Here is a 16,746-nt window from a genome sequence, read left to right as displayed (position 1 = left end):
ACATTTTATTGTATTATGAATTTATTGTTTTTAAATGTAAATTTAGGACGGATCTGGGTAAATTGTGATGTCTTCCACCCAATCCACTGTGACAAAGAATGATATCGCTAAGATCTGGATGTAAATGTGTTACATTATTTTTATGTACTTTTATGGCCTAAAAAGACCGAAGTAAAGTTATTTGAATATAGGACGTATGTCACAGCTAATTTGTCTTAGGAGATATACGTTATTAAGTGTTGCTACATTTTATATTATGGATGAATTTGATTAACTTAATGTATCGTTTTTATCTTGAAGTCAGATTTTTATTGTTAAATATATTTGTTACACTATGAATTATTGTCTTTCATATATTGTAAGGCTTTACACAAACAATAGAATACTTGAATTGAAATGTGAATGAGTGCAGTGTATGTTTAGGGGAGGTGAAGTGAGAGAGATGCGAGGAACTGCATTTTGAGGAGAGTTAAAAGAGGGTGCTGAAGAGGAAAGAGAGGTTGTTGAAGATGGACAAGATTTGCAGAGAAAAATGGCATGCATATCTAGCTTAAATCACACATAACTGAAGCAAAAACTCCTTCCACAGGTCTCAATACTATTTAATTCAGACTCATAATTTCCGAACTGAAACATTTACAATGTTAATTATTCATTACAAATAATTGTTGTTACTCATTCATCTTAAACAGCTAACAATCAATGAAAGAAGGCAATCATACTGACAGGTTTGGGGTGTGTCAGTTGTGTTTTAGATCAGGATGCAATTACATTTCAGATAGAAACCAACTTACAGGTCGGGTGGCACACAATGTGAATCACAGAAATGTATTTTACATGTTACCGTTTAGAGAACCCCCTACTCTTTTTGTCCTACCTAAATACCTGTCTGCACGTATTTCTTTATGACTGATTGCAGCCTGCAGCTGTGGGTTCTTACCTATACCTGGTAGGAGCATTTTCCTCCAAAGATGATGCCACAGGTAGTGCAAGAACAATCTTTAAAGGGCTTTAGTTTTTACGCTTTACTGTTTGCACATTACAGTAACTGTTGAACATATTGATGCAGTAAGATATTGGGCCATTTTGAATGTGTTTAATATTTCATGATTATACATTCCCACTACTCTATAAGATATGCTTTATTACTAAATTAATTTGCTTTACAATTCGCCATTTGCCAATAATTTTTCAAATTTTCTCTAAAGGAGGTCCCTGTGTTTGTCAAATAAGCTGGCTCGCAACCTCGCTATGTAAATGTCATACCCAACTATTACGCCCCACCTCTTTCAAATGTCACCAATCACCACTGATTACATCTCTCCCTCTGTCATATTATAAAATGTGTCCTAAATCATTAGAAATACTGGTCCTGGTTAACTTTTTCAATAAGCTAAGTGGACTGGCAGTCTGTACATTACCTTACATAACGTGGGAATTATTGTTTTACGCTTCAAAATATACTATACGGCTGTCTGTCTAATGAATGCGAGAATAGCCCCTTCACTACTATCAGCTGTCATGATGACAAACTCTCCCTGACAAAAATAATTATCATTTGAGAGGAGGGCAGAAATGTCCCAGCTACTAAGTACTTGGTACCCTCTTGTTAGTTACAACCAGGTGCACTGTGTACCTACACTGCTCATGGTGTACTGAATCTCTACATTCACCGAAAAACAATGAGGGTCCCATACACTTGGTTATCAAAAATAAACATGTTCACTGGGAGCTAAAAGCCTTTGTAGAGGACCATAACATTCTGCATCCCCAGCAATCTGGCTTTCGCCCCAGCCACTCTACCGAAACGGCCCTAATAGAACTCTCCGATTCCATCAAGTTCCTACAGGATGAGGGAAGGAAAGCCGTCCTCATCCTGCTTGATCTCACAGCAGCGTTCGACACAATATCTCATGCCATCCTGATTGATAGGATGCGTGAGATTGGCGTGACAGACACAGCTTTGGCATGGGTAACATCTTTCCTGACTAACAGGTCCCAATCTGTGTCTTTGGGTCCCTACCTATCCAGCGAAAAAACCATTACATCTGGAGTACCACAGGGGTCCATATTAAGTCCATTACTTTTCAACATCTATATGGCACCCCTCCTAGCTGTGATAGAGTCTCATGGGATCCTAGTCACGTCTTATGCTGACGACACTCAACTTGTCGTCTCTATCGACAAAAAATGCACGGACACAGAGCTGCGTTTCCAGAACTGTCTCACTGAGGTTTTTCAGTGGTTGAATAAAAACCACTTGAAGTGCAACAGTGGGAAAACTGAAATCATACCATTAGGTAAAGATTTGCTTTTCTGCCCTAAGGATTGGTGGCCCAAAGATTCAGAGGCCCCGCCTAGTGCAGTGACCTCTGCGCGCAATCTTGGCGTACAATTTGATTCAGCCCTCTCCTTTGATGATCACGTCAGGATCACAGCCGGTTGCTGTTTCGGACTCATTAAATCTTTTAAAAAATTCTTTGACTTCCTCCCCATTGCATCCAGGAAATCGGTCGTGGTCGCATTAATACTCTCTCGACTCAACTACTGCAATGGGTTGATGGCTGGTGTAAAAAAGTCCACTCTGAAGAAACTGCAAAGTGTGCAGCATGCAGCTGCAAGATTAGTGTTAAAACTTCCCAGGAAATCCTCAGCTTCAGCAGCATTAAACTGTCTCCACTGGTTGCCACTACACAAGAGGATCCTTTTCAAATTCCTACTAACAGTTTTTAAGGCCCTGAAAAACACAGGTCCTAAATACCTCGCCAATCGTTTTGTCCACTATAACCCTGCACGATGTTTGAGATCCTCCGGGGGAAACCTCACTAAGATCCCGAGGTATAAATACAAAACCAGGGGCGGAAAGACTTTCACAGTCCTAGCAGCCAGGGCCTGGAACAACTTGCCTTTAAACCTCAGATTGGTCGAGACGGAGAGTCTCTTCAGGAAACAACTAAAGACCTGGGTCTATCAGCAATCTGATACTTATGTGATGGCCGCTATTTAGATGTTTTCTTTTTTTACATTACCTAATTCCCATCCACGCACAATTAGCGCCATGATGCTCCCTTCGGAGCGATAGCTTGCGCTTAATAAATACCCACAAATACAAATACAAATACAAATACATGCCTATCAGAGTCCAGTAAAGCATTATGTATAGAAGTAACTGGCCAAAGTTGAAAGAGGGGCACAATTCATGTTGAAACTAGGAAACTCCTTGTAATTCTAACTAAGGGACAATGCTCACAGAAGTTAAAAGCCCTCATTTAGGAATCACCAAGAATGCAACAGAGAGGTGACGTGTTTTGTAATTAGGTTCTTGGACATTTGTCTACTCTGATCCATGAAAACATTCTAAATAATTATTGTGACACAGCACAATTAAAACTAGTAATGTAAACAGTGGGTAAAACATGTTTGTAGAGATGTGCAATGAGCTTGTTATAAACCTGTTAAAACTTTTTTCCTCATCTTTCTGATACATTTCCAAATACAGCAGGGAAACTGGAATTATGGGATTTTATTGCTACTATGTTTTCTACATAATTATGGATTAATTACATTTGCCACATAATCCATCATCTGCTGGATAATTTGAAGATTTTAATCTACGGGGGGTAATATTTTGCACATACAGTTTTAACTACGACACAACATGAGAGTACCTTCACACAAAAAGACACCACTGAGTGTTATTGTCCCTTTATTGCCATTGCATTCCAACTATTAAAGCACTCTGCAAATACCAGCCCCTGAACGCCTCTGCCTTCCTCCCCTTGAGAAGACTTCAATCATGAATGCCAAATCTCGTTCTGAAATGTGGGACAACAACCAAGTCACTGCAAACCAGGTGAGAATGCAAGATGTATATACTCACATCATTCGTTGTGGTAGAGGCCAACGAAGCAGGCCCAAAAGCGACTGCTAAAGGTCTCTTATGCAGCGCATGGGCGCTGCGTAGGAGAGACCTAACAAGGACTGACTCTGGCGGATCGGGTCCTTAGAGCTGAAAATAGCACAGTGAAGGGGGGCCCACAGCCCCCTCCCTTAAAAAAGGAACACATAAAAAAATAATCCGACAACTTGTCGGGTGCCCGCCCCTTTTCTCCACCACTCTGCAAACGCACTTCCTGGTACAGCGGTGGTTGGGAGATGAAGTCCCCATGATTTCTGAGGGTCCTTGGGGCCCAGGAACCCCTTCTGGTACTTTCAGTAAGGGCCAGACAGCAGGATAGCTGAGAAGACTTGGAGGCTATGCCCTCTTTATCCACCACTCTGCAAATGTGCATTTTCGCGCACTGCTGGTGGGGGATGACGTCCCCATGTCTCCTGAGGGCCTCAGGACTAAAGTGGTCTTCTTCCCCCAACCAGAAATGCAACATGGGGTGTGTTTGAAGAGTGGTGGAGAAAGGGGGCATGGCCTCCAAAAACCTCTTAGCAATCCAGCAGTGTGGGACTTACTGAAGTTAACAGGATGGGTAGTTGTCCCTCAAGGACCCTCAGCAGCAAAATTTACCTCATTCCCCAACTAGTAGAGCACCAGAAGGCATGTTTGCAGAGTGGTGGAGAAAGGGGGTATGGGCTCCAAAGACCTCTCAGCAATCCAGCTGTGTGGGTCATACTGGAGGTAATAGGAGGGGTGTACCAGACACATTTCTCACGAAGATAGTATGGACCAATATTGTGCAGTGCCTTAAAAGTGATACAATCCTTTTGCCACTGGAAGCCAATGCACCTTGATCAAGGCCTGTGAAACTGACTAGTGTTGTGGTATTCCTGCAAGAAGCCGAGCTAAGGCACTCTGCAACATCTGGAGTTTTAGGAGGGAATTGTTTTGAATGGAGATAAAAAGAGCATTCCCATAGTTCAGTTTAGCTAGGACTAAGGGGGTGACCACCATTGTTTGAAGGTCAGAGGGGATAAAAGGACAGATCTATCTAATTAAAGTGAAGAATACTGTTAAGGCAAGTGCTCTGACCTGATCTTCAAAATTATGTTTATCATCAAAAAGAATTCCTAGATTCTTCACTTTCCGCACTGGTGTGGGTGGAACCCCCATATCCTGCGGCCACCAGCTTGGTGACCAGAATGAGTTGTCTTTGCGAAAGAGAAGCTCCTCTGTCTTTCCGGAAGTGACCTTCAGGCAATTCTGTGGCAATTCCGTGGCAATTTAGAAGGGTACGACTTACACTATAAAAGCTTAGAGTGGAGTGGAGTGGACTGGCGAGAGTGGAATGGCATAGGGTGGAGTCATGTAGAGTGGAGTAGAGTAGAGTAGAGTGGCATTGAGGGGAGTGGGGGACAGTGTAATGGCATACAAAGAAAAGTAGAGTGGTGTACAGTGGAGTGCCGTAAAGTGGAGTGGCATAGAGTGAACTGTCATGCAGTGGAGTTGAATAGAGTGGAATAGTGTAGAGTAGATTGGCGTACACTGTAGTGATGTACAGTGTAGTGTTGTAGATTGGAGTGTCATACAGAGGAGCAGCATACATTGGAATAGCATACAGTGGAAAAGTGTACAGTGCAGTGGCTTAGAGTGCAATATGGCAATATAGACAGGCACAAAACAGAATAGCACATAGTGTAGTGGTGTCGAGTGGATTGGAGTACAGTGGAGTGAGGTACATTGTAGTGGCGTACAGTGGAATAACGTAGACTGCTGTGGTGTAGAGTTGAGTAGCATACAGTGGAGTGGCTTACAGCAAAATAGCATGTATTGTAGTGGGGTAGACCGTAGTGGCATACAGTGTAATAGAATGTAATGGAATCACACAGAGTGGAATAGAGTATAGTAGAGTTTAGTGGTGTAGAGTGGAGTGGTGTACGGTAGAATAGAGTACAGTGGAGTGGCAAAGAGAGGAGTGGCATTGAATGGAGTGTGGTAGAGTGTAACAACATACAGTGGAGTAACTTAGAGAGCAGTGGCGTAAAGTGAAGTGGCATACAATTCACTGAAATAAAGTGTAGTGGCATAGAGTAGAATAACATGGAGTGTCGTGGCCTGGAGTGGAATAGTGCATAGTAGAGTGGTGTACAGTGGGGTGGCATACAGTGAAGTAGCATTCAGTGAAATAGCGTACAGTGGAGTGGTGTACACCATATGGCATGCACCAGAGTTGCATAGATTGGAAAGGGGTACAGTGGATTGGCGTAGAGTGAAGTGGAGCACAGTAGGGTGACGAAAGATGGAGAGGGGTACAGTGGAGTAAGGTACAGTGGAATAGCAAACAGTGGAGTGAGGTAGATTGAAATGGCATAGAGTTGAATAGCATAGAGTTGAGCGGCGTAGAGTGTATTTGCGTACGATGGAATAGTATATAATGGAGTGGCGTGGAGTGGAGTGACTTATTATGGAGTTGCGTAGAGTAGAATAGTGTTGAGTGGAGTTTTTAGAAGTGTAGTGGCGTGGCAGACAGTAGAAGATTTGTATATTAAGTGGTGAAGAGTTGAGTGGCATAGAATGGAGTGTGGTACAGTGTAATAGTGTACAGTGGAGTACCATAGCATGTAATGGTCTAGAATGGAGCGGGGTACAGTGAGGTGAGGAGTATCATAGTGGAATACAGCAGAACAGCGTATAGTGGAGTGGCGTTGACTGGAATAGCGTGAGGTGGAGCAGAGTATAGCATAGTGGCATGGAGTAAAGTGACATAGACTGTAATAGCATAAAGTGGAGTGTGGAAAGGGGAGTTGCGTAGAGTGGAATAGCTTAGAGTGGAGTAGCATAGAATTGAGTAGCGCACAGTGGAGTCATGTAGTATGGAGTGTCATAGAGTGCAGTGACGTAAAGTGGAGTTGGGTGGAGTAGAGTGGAGTGGCATAGAGTGGAGTCGCGCACAGTGGAATGGCACACAGTGGAGTGGCATACAAAGAATAGTGTATAGTAGACTGCGGAACAGTAACATGTCATAGAGTGGAGTGGCATAGAGTGGAGTAGCGTAGAGTGGAGTGGGGTAGCATGTGGAATAGAGTGGAGTGGCGCACAGTGGAATGGCACACAGTGGAGTGGCATAAAAAGAATAGTGTATAGTAGACTGCCGAGCAGTGACGTGTCATAGAGTGGAGTGGTATAGAGTGGAGTAGCGTAGAGAGGAGTGGGGTGGAGTAGAGTAGAGTGGCATAGAATGGAGTGGCGCACAGTGCGAATGGTACACAGTGGAGTGGCATACAAAGAATAGTGTACAGTAGACTGCCAAAAAGTGACGTGTCATAGAGTTGAGTGGCATAGAATGGAGTAGCGTAGAGTGGAGTGGGGTGGAGAGTGGCATAGAGTGGAGTGGTGCACAGTGGAATGGCATAGTGCGAATGTGGAGTGGCATACAAAGAATAGTGTGTAGTAGACTGTCGAACTGTGACATGGCATAGAGTGGAGTGGCATAGAGTGGAGTGGTGTACACTGCATTAACGTAGAATGGAGTATGGTGGAATGGACTGGCATGCATGACCTCATATATTATCTTGGAGACCACAGTACTCATCAGTCATTTTAATATTATTGTACTTTAAATCTAATGAGTGATGCCATCAATAATGTAATTTAACATACCATGAGTAGTGTAATATCTGAGGTCATAAGCAGTGCATGATGGAGAAGTAAGTTATAGTTAATTGACTAAACCCACCACAAGTCCTTAATGCATAAGACCTAAGGCCCATGGCCGTGTGCAGCAGGATTGGCTGCAGGACCAGACCTTAAGGCCAGGCCCTACGATCAAACCTGCTGCACATAGGGTAGGAGATGTGACTCAGTTGCTAGCGTTTTTGATCTTAGAATCTGGTGATAAACATTTGCAAATCAACCTCGGCAACTTGGTTAAGATTGTGTGAATCTGGGCAAATCATTTGATCTTCTGTGTGTAAATAAATATGAAGTGTATTGTGTGAAATATATTTGTGAAATCCCCACTTTATTTACAGGAGCTTCTAGGTGGGTTTTAAATACCCCAATGTAATGTACAGGGCATTGTTGCTTCCAAGTCAAGTTTGCACTGTAAAAAATACCAATACATTGATACATACTTGCGCACAGCCTCTGGCCATGCACAGCATGGGTTGGCCACTGGGCATGCGGGCAATCTTCTGCCAGTGTTCCGCTGTGGGCACCCAAACACCGCTGTGCACAAAGTGTGTAGCAACAATTTCTCCAGGGTTTGGCAACAGGGCCAGGCCCTTATGGTCAACTCTGCATGGGCAGCCAACCCCAACTGCACACAAAGTGTGTTTACCAAAGTATTTACTATTTTAAAAATAGGGCGGTGTCAATCAACTGAGAAGAAGGACAGAGTGTGTAAACAAATGTAGAAATTATATGCTGTACTTATGCAAATGTCTCCTTCTTTAATTATTTTTAGCCCCTTTAAAATACATTATGCCTCATGTTATAAAAAAACAGCCCTCCTCTCAAATTTGTAGCCTGCAGGTGTCAGACTAAATTAACACCTCAGTGCTCATTTACTTCCGCCTGCTCCTCAGGAAAGGCTTTAAATTCAACAGCTCCAATTCCAACAACATGGCATCCATGAGTTCCTCACTTTTCGCTTGACTATGTTAGCACTCTAGTTGTTCAGTTTAACTCTTTGGTGAAGCTGCTGTTGAATAATAAGGAGCTAACTGACAGACTGCTGCTAGTGTTGGGAGAACATGTTTTACCCTGCATGTCAGCATATTTTACTGACACGGATGAGGAAGATGCTTGAAAATTCATTTAAACTATGTCCTGATGTTACTTTCTAGAGCACTAACCACAATTTCTATAACAAAAAGAAACTCATAATTTCTTCATTTGTTGCAGTGTCTTCTTGAGAAAATGCAGCTTTAGTTGTGCAACTTTCAATCCATCAAGATGTTGTTCAAGTTGCTTGATTACACCAATAACCTGTTTCTTGTGGCACAAGAGAACCTCTTGAAGAGATTGTAGGTAGTGCTAAACCCAGGGGGTAGGATTCATATTTCACCTTATCTGAAAACTCTACATTGGCTACTTGTTAAGGAGAGGGTTTAGTTAAAAGCCTTGATCATAGCTCATTGTGTTTTTTATGGAGCAGGCCTTCACTATCTCTCAGTGAGATTACAGTCCTGTTGTCCATGTAGAATCCTCCATTCTTTGGATGCCTGTATATTAAAGGTCCCCAGGGGTTGTGTTTACACCCCAAATCTACCAGCCCCATCACATCTAAAAAGGCCCAAACTGGGCGGGGCTCGGCATTGTGGGAAGAACTGGTTGTCCTATCCATTTCTGGGTCCATTGTCGCATTCATGTCGCCCAGTATAAGGATGCTAGGTGACATTAAGAGCAATAGGCCACTAAGTGTCGGCAGTGTATTTGCATGAAGCCTCTGCAATACATATGCTGAGCAGATGTTAAGTGTGTGGCCTTCCCATGTGCCAGTTTGCACTACCGATCTACTGAGTGGAATGCTCCAGGTGCGACCCGGAACAAAGGACACCGATGTTATGATTATTATGCCTGCACCTCTCAAGCTCATAGTGAAACCTGCATGGGCTAAGAGAGTGAATCCAAACCTGTTGAGCACCTTATATAGTCTCCTGCAGGAGGATCAAGTCTGGGGCGGGCCTCTGAAGATACTGTAGTGTTGCAGGGATTCTGCACATACACAGGACTATGCACAGGATTATGGGACCTCGGTGTATAGGGGCTAAGCCTTCCTACCACCTTAGTGCTCACTAGCCCAGGACCGACTAGCTATAGTATCTCACTCGCTCTCCTACTCACAAATAGAAAAACCAATGATTAGACGCCCTGGAATACAACACTCCGAGATCTCTCAGGAATCATGGTAATAAGACACACTTTTTCGCTTACACTCTCGTACTTGTCCACAATAAGATCTGACTGAGAGACGAAGAAAGTTTAAAATATTTACCTTAACTAACGTGCTCTAAAACACAGTATACATTCCACAACAAGCATGAAGATGCATAATGCCAATATCATTAGCATTGCAGTAAGGCCATATATCAAGGGAGAAGCCATTATTCAAAGACTATGGAGAAAGGACTACAGTGCCTATGCTCCCTCCCCTTGGTAAGAAAAAGGATTATTATATAATAGAAGATCTCTGGGCTTTGTCAGCAGACACCATACCTCAGGCCATAGATCGTATTTCTACATCACAGGTGTGTGTTGCTCTTCTCCCAGAAAAGGATCCTCTCTAAGTGTCCGTTTCCTAAGCATGCATCCCCATATCAGAGTATGTGTTTCCAGCAAAAATAGCTGCATTGGTATGTTCTGTCTAGGTGCTAGGGCCTAACCAGAACAGAATAACAAGGGGCAGTGTTTATCAACCGTGCTCATAATGTTCAGACTAAGGGGCATATTATCAAGGGGGTTTATCTCTGCTTTTTTGGCTTTAAAAGCCAAGAAAGCGGAGATAAAATTATCTCCCTATTACCTAGCTGTCGCTAACACCAGTTAGCGACAGCTAGTAGGAGATAGCGACCATCTTGGGCCCCACTTTGCATGTCAGTCATATTTATCACTAATGACATGCAAAGTGGGCGTGCCAAGAAGTTAGCGACTGGAAACAGTCGCTAACATCGCTATCTCCTATTACCAACTTTAGGAGATATTCGCGCTGAGCGCGAATATCTCCAAAAGCTAACACCTGCCCTGAGCAGTTCTTAGCCATGTTATCCAATGGGAGGTGGATAACATGGCTAAGAGCATTAGCTCGGTAATGCATGAATATCGCTGACTTTTCAGCGATATTCATGCATTGCGGCCGTTTTTATCGCATTTGCGATAAACCTTGGTAATACCAAGGTTTATCTGCGATAAAAATCGCCGCAGTTCAGCGGTAAATTTTTTTCTCTAAACAAGCAATAGCGATAATTATCGCTATTGCTTGGTAATATGCCCCTAAATTCCAGAAACGGGCAGAGAATGAGCACAGCAGAGAGTTCTCATGTGAAAGGCATAGACAGAGTCGTGCAAAAATAAAGACATGTAACATGTGCAAAAGCAGCATCATGGCTACCGGGCTCATGCTAACTTTAAGATGTCTACAGAGACCACGTGACACCCTCCCCTTGGCCAGGTTTTAGTGCATAGACAAACAGGTGTCAACGATAAGCAAAGTCAAATCGCATTTTATCTCTTTGTAATTTGGCAAGGGACCTTGTCAAGTGCACAGGAATTTGTCAATATGATTAATGTCAATGATATCAATTTAAACTTCACTGCAACCATCAGTAATGAAACTGAATTTCTTGGATGTCCAACTCACAATGATAAGATCAAAACTAAGGTACACAGGAATGATACTGCAGGCATCTCAGTGTTGCATGCAACTTGTTCCCATCCAAGACATCTGGAGCACAGCATCCCCTACGGGGAGATGCTAATATTAAAAAGAATCTGCAGTAACACTGATGATTTAAAGATAGCACAACAGACCAGTAAACAGGCCAGTAAAATCAGATTCCTAGAAAGAGGCTACTCCAACAAAAGTATCATCATCGCAATTGTAAAAAGCAATGCGTTAGCCAGGTCAGACCTACTCAAAAACAAGAAGGAACATGAGCAAATCCCACCCACAGTATCAAAGACAAATGCCAAAACCAGAGAAGGTGATGACAGCTTTAGAATGATTTTAACTTTCAGTAAACAGGAACGGGCAATTAAAAACATCATTAAAAGAAATTGGCCCTTAGTTCTCAGTGACCCAATAATCGGACAATCTTTGCCCAAGAATTTAGCGATTACACATAGTAGGGCAATATCAATGAAGGACTGTCCGGTAAAAAGCAGTTTCGAAAACTTTATGGGGACTACGTGGCTGACACAACACAAAGGGTTTTACAAGTGCAAAACATGTAAAGCCTGCCAATATGGCACCAATAAAACATCTTACATGGTCCCATTTGACAACAAAGAACGTGGAATAACATAGGCCCTAATCTGCAAGACTGATCATGTAATCTATGTGCTGGAGTGTTCTTGTGGCCTACGGTATGTGGGAAGTATTAAACTCCAAGGCCACAAAAGAATACTCCAGCACACACGTGCCATAATCAATCAGGACCAATCCTATCTAGTGGTGCGGAATTTCAAAGATAGCCATAATTCCAACCCAAAAGACCTTCAATATATATATATATATCTCCTCTGAAATCGGCTCACAGTCGCTGAGCCCTACGGCACTTCTCATTTGGTGCGTAACCCCCAAATGAGATGGCTGAGCCACGCCAGAAATCCATTTCGCCAAATCCTTCAGACAGAAGGAGAAAGGGTCGCACTCCTGGGTTTTGGTGATTATAATTCTTTTAATGTTTTATGTTTTAAATCGGTTCGTCAGGTATAGAAAAGCCATGCCGACGTGTTTCGTTCTCTGCTGAGAACTTGATCGGGGTATCAATGACTACATTCAAAGAGGCCAATAAAAAACATTTTACACACCATGTAAAAAAAATTCTGTCGTCTAGCATTCTGGGAGATGCAGTTCAAAGGAACCTTTTTGTAATTTTTCATTCTTTGTGCAATTATAAAGCAAAAGTGAAGGTTTAAATCATGTTCAAAATCAATTTGACAAAGGCAGAGATGATCGTGTTAATACACAAATAGGTATGTTACTGATTATGAAGACGGGAATACCAGAGGATGAATCCTCATTCGTTCATTTTATTCTGTGTCCTCCTTCTCAAATACATGTATGTCATTCTTATTTATAGGAAGCCATTCTTCCAATTCATTCTCATGATTTGAGGCATGTTAAATGTCTATGCATTAGTAATTCCCAATAATTGGTCAATAAGTCTTTCTTCCACACTGCCCTCTAGTGGTCATTGCCATAACTTCATGTGTGTAAATGTACCATCTTTTTAACGTTCTCCCCTTTGTCTCATTACTGTACATCCTCTTCAAAATGAGGAAAGTGATTGTTTTGAATTCAAGAAAGCCACTATTAGCCTGATTCTGAAACCAGGAAAAGATCCCCTTAAATGTGAGTCATGCAGACCCATATCCCTCTTAAATAATGACTATAAAAATGTTACGCAAATATTGGCTACATGATTAGGAAATATCAAAGGCAAACTCATACATATCGATCAAAAAGGTTTTATAAGGGGGAGACAACTACACGATCTCACTGATCAGCTTATTGGAGCTATCGATATTGCAACTCAAGAAAAGACCCCACTAGCAGTTCTCACTTTCGAAGCTGCTAAAGCGTTCGATCGAGGGAATTGGTAATTCTTGCAGAAAGCTATATCTTATGATGGCCTAGGAGGGAACTTTTCGAGAGCAGTAAAGAACATATATACAGCCCCAGTAAAAAAAATATTTATAAATGGCAGCTTAGCAAAAGCAATTCAAATTAAAAGAGGGACAAGACAGGGTTGTCCCCTATCCCCTCACCTTTACAACCTATATATAACCTTTGGCAAACATGATAAGGAGATCTCAGGAAATTGTCTCATTTAAATTTAAAGGATGGGTCAATAAAGTGGCCCTATATGCTGACGATTTAACGGTCTACACAAGTGACCTAAACTAGTCTTTTCCCATTATTACAAAGCTACTAACGGATTTTGGAGAAATGTCAAGTTACCAGGTTAATCTTCAGAAAACAGAAATAATGTACTGGAACTTTGAATCATCAATAGCGGGAACAAAAAACAGAATTAAATACTTGGGTATAGAGGTTTTAAAAAACATCGACAGAATTGCTCAGGTGAATCTGAATTTTAAAATTTAGGAAATGAGGAAGCTATTAAAATCATGGAGCTGTCTATCCCTTTCATTTCTGGGACGAATTAATGCTATTAAAATGTCCATCCTACTAAAGTTTACCTTTTTATTTAACACTATACCACTAGAATTCAAGACTCAATGGTTAAAAAGATCCAAAGTGAAATTTATGGGTTCATATGGGCCTCTAAAGGCATGAGAATATTGTGGGAAAAGTTACATCAGAAGAAACATAGAGGGGGCATAGCAAGCCCAGATGAGCTTTCTTATTATAGAGCTTTCCAATTTAAGAACATAAGAATTATTTTTAGACCTCATGGCTACTATTCTTATTGGAAAGCTGCTACAGAGGAAGACTGTTTTCTATACAAATTTGGACACCCAAAATACTTTAAAAAGATCAAATTAAAAGTACTGGGCTCAGCAGAAAAGTTATGGTATGAAATAAGAAGATTTTGGAAAATTCCGTACTATAGTCGGTTAGCACCTATTTGGAGGTCACCGGGAAACCCCGACTGCTTAAAAGATTCTCTAGCAGTTTCGTTGAGGGAAGCAGGAATAACAAAATGGGGACAACTGCTGGATTCTGGCACCTTACGAAGTTGGAACTCATTGCTTGAAGGAAGACAGGGGAAAGTATCCAGGTTTAAATATTACCAGCTGTTGAGTTGATCAAAGGATCAAGAGAAAATATCAGAAACTACTGAAAATCTAGAGAATGAAATCCAACGTGACCCAATAAGGAAGGAAATATCGAAGGGGTATTGGCACTTGATACAAACAGGAGGTAACGAATTTACAACCCCAGATTATGTATGGAAAAAGATCTTCCCTGCACAACACTTGCAACACCTTTGGCAAGTATCCTGCACTTTTTTATGGCAAATTATAGTTTCTGCACCTCTTAGGAGAAATCATATTTTTACCTTACACAGGTCATATTGACACCGAAAAAGTTACCTAAAATGAATGACCAAGTGGTAAAAAAGTGCCCAAAATGCGGGGAACTAAAGGCGAATGATATTCATATGTTTTACCTGTGTCCGCAACTTGAAATTTTCTGGGAAGGAGTGGGTAAGATTATCGATAAAGTATTAGAAACGATCATCGAGGTAAGCCCATTCACTATTATTTTTGCCATTTTAGATATGAATATCTCTACTACTGTATTAAGTAAAAAACAAAAGTGGTTATTATTTATGTAAATTTTATTAGCTAGACGCAAGAAATGCTAAAATGGATCCTTGCAACTCCTCCTAAAGTGATAGAATGGCTTTGTTACGTAAGAAAGATTAGGATGCTTGATAACTCTAGAGGGAAGAGTAATATAACCAGATACTGGGAACTTTGGGATAAGAACATGAGGTAGGGTCGGGAGGATTGTCCAATGATTTTACCCTATGCGATCTAACAAATTAGAAAGAATCAGCATGGAGGTTATGTGACTGATTAGATCAACATATTTGAGGGTTCTAGGACATGACCCGATCTTGATACTAAAAGTGCGGTCTCCATCTCCTCATAAGGAAACACGATAAGGGGATCTTGTCTACCATAACCTTAACAATTGCAAAAATGAGGACATCATTTATTTTTTTTAGATAGCGCTTTGAGTCTGTTTTCAGTGTGGGAATGGAAGGCCAAAGGGAGCTATCTACCATTCCATGCACGGGTGGAAAAAGAACATTGCTGCAACAAGTAACTCTTTCAGAAACTGTCACTATATACGGAATGGCTGCTGGTAAACCGCAGCAGTTGGGGTTATTTAGGATAAGATAACTACCGTTAGAAAGCAATGTGAGCATGGGAATTAGTGAAGGGACTGCTGTTCCTTTTAGGAAATAGGCCCAAATGGGCACTGATACATTGCAAGCACCATGAAGTGAGCTCGTGTTCAGACTCGCGTGTGTCCCACAATAGAATCACAGTCCTCCTCTGTCAGGCAAGCCTCTTTATCTTCAAGTAGACAGTGAAAAGTAAACGGAAACTACCACAATACATGCATGAAAGTACTACTCCGGGGTTCAAATCTACCAATCAGATAATGTTTCATACATGCATTAAATTGAAAGATGGAAATGGGCAAAGAAATAACCTGTGTATTAACCATACTGAGGAATCGGTCTCTGCTATTGAGAATGGTAGTTGTGCTAATTTCTCAATATGTAACAATGTGTATGTCGAATATTCCTTATTTATTGTTTATCTGTTAAATTAAAGGGCAAAAACAGGACAGATGTATTTAAATAATCCCAAAGCACTTTGCCAATTTGCATTATGGAGCGTAATTGATTTTGACCATGATACAAAATAGACACATCATTCTGCACAAGGTCAACTACAGATGAAACAATATTGTCCAAAGTGTAAATAGGAGAAGACAAAGTATTAATGCTGTTGTCCACCACATCCAAAACTTTGTGCAAGTTGTCTTGATCTAGTTATCACATTCTGAAAACTGCCTTCATTTGGGACAGCTTCCAGAATTCATTATATGCTGCATAAGTAAAACGTTACGGGCGAGGGGACCTTGGACCCAAAATGAAATATGCCAGATCAATGTCTCCAGATAAACATGAGAGTTGTTGTTTCACAGAAGACAATGATGACTGTCCCAACCACTGTTGACACAATTTACCCACAGGATAGGTTTTAACCGAATGTGTTTGTGAAAAACAAGGATCTGTTCTACAGAGAGTAAATCCTTCTGTCAAATTTGAAAAATATAACTGGCAAGCATTAGTACTGAGGGGCCATATTAACTAGCCCAAGTGATTAATAGTGAATGAATTAAGGGTACCATTGTGGACCAAACTGTGTAAGTCCTCTAGAGAATAATTTGCATACTGCTGTCAGTCATCATAATCTGCTAATGACGAGAATGAAGGAGAATTAAAATTTTTAGCAGTAGCCAAACCAACACATGTAGTTTGTTGCACTGACTGATTCAGGAATATCATATGTGATGGAATCAAACACACACAATGCAATGATTCAGTTCCCTACACCTGCCAATCTTTGGTACCCCATAT

Source organism: Lissotriton helveticus, chromosome 4_1, assembly GCF_964261635.1.
Source record: "Lissotriton helveticus chromosome 4_1, aLisHel1.1, whole genome shotgun sequence".
NCBI classification, from domain to species: Eukaryota; Metazoa; Chordata; class Amphibia; order Caudata; family Salamandridae; genus Lissotriton; species Lissotriton helveticus.
This window is presented reverse-complemented; position numbering follows the sequence as displayed.